Source organism: Pinus tabuliformis, chromosome 9, assembly GCF_031772625.1.
Source record: "Pinus tabuliformis cultivar Carrire ecotype Pingquan chromosome 9, CPIR1, whole genome shotgun sequence".
In the NCBI taxonomy this organism is placed as follows: domain Eukaryota; kingdom Viridiplantae; phylum Streptophyta; class Pinopsida; order Pinales; family Pinaceae; genus Pinus; species Pinus tabuliformis.
Window position 1 is genome coordinate 5,144,831 of NC_142307.1, and position 1,210 is coordinate 5,146,040.

Below are 1,210 nucleotides of genomic sequence, written 5' to 3' on the forward strand. Positions count from 1 at the left end.
ACCCTGCAAAGAAGTGGAACAAACTACCACATATGGCCACAGATGATGTGATACTTGACTTACTAGAGACATGGCTGCCGGAATGGCGCACCCCAGACATCTCTGCGGTGGAAAAGTATGTTGCGAAGAACAAGAAGGAGGAAGCAAAACTACGCATGGAAGAGTTGGTGAAAAAGAGGAAGAAGCAGCAGTAGCAAAGGCACATGAAGTGTGGGACGCTGCACAAATAGCAGTAGAACAACAGAAGACAACAAAAACATAATGTGCGGCCCATAAGTCGCCTTCGCTTGAGAAGGAGCAAGAGATGGAAACAGAGGTAGAGGAGGGAAGCACAGACCCACAAACAGTGTTGACACTATTGAAGCACCAGTGCTCGAGAGAGCAGATGGGGTCGAGCAAGAAGGTAAAATCATCGAAGATGTATATCGACCCGATCACCCTTACCGAGCAGGATCTGCATGATATAGGAGAGACAGTGCGCGACGTCACCATAGAAGCCCTCCAAAACTTTGTGGAGGAGAATCAGATTGTGTTGGGGGCCCTCAGAGCACAGAGTTAGGAGTTTTAGGTGCGCACTCCTCAGGCTGGTTCTCTCTCAACCAACCTCGCAGTAGGAACAGCCACGGCCGAGGAAATGTTGTGCGCCCGTATGACCAACACAATAGTACTGCCAGAAGGGGAACTGGTCACCGAAAATGAGGCCGACAGGCCTACGGTTAGTACATTGAAAGGAATAGGGATCAACATGGTTGTGCTCCCTCGGGAGACACTCTATGTTCTACAGGATGGGATTACTGTAGAATTGCGGGCTAGGGAGAGCCACGCATTGCAGGTGTTGAGCGAACAAAGGATCAACATGGAGCAGTTGAGTTTGCAACGTGACGAGGTCATGTCTCAAAATAGGAAGATGGTACAGGTAATTGAAGAAGCCTTCCAGATGGTCCCTGAGCTGGCCATACTAGTGGAAGCACCAGAAGATGCGCGCATCTAGAGATTAGCAACTGGGGTGAGCAAGGCGCGAGAAGAAATGATCAATGTTAAATTGGAGCTGAACCATCAGATAACAGAGCTACGGTTGAAGTCGCATCCTTCAACTCCTCCAGAGGCAAGGGAATAGTGCACCAGCACCATTACATTGGGGATGGAGGAGATCAACGATGCAGTGAGGAACTGCACCAGAATATTGGAAGAATCGTTCGAGATCCTCACC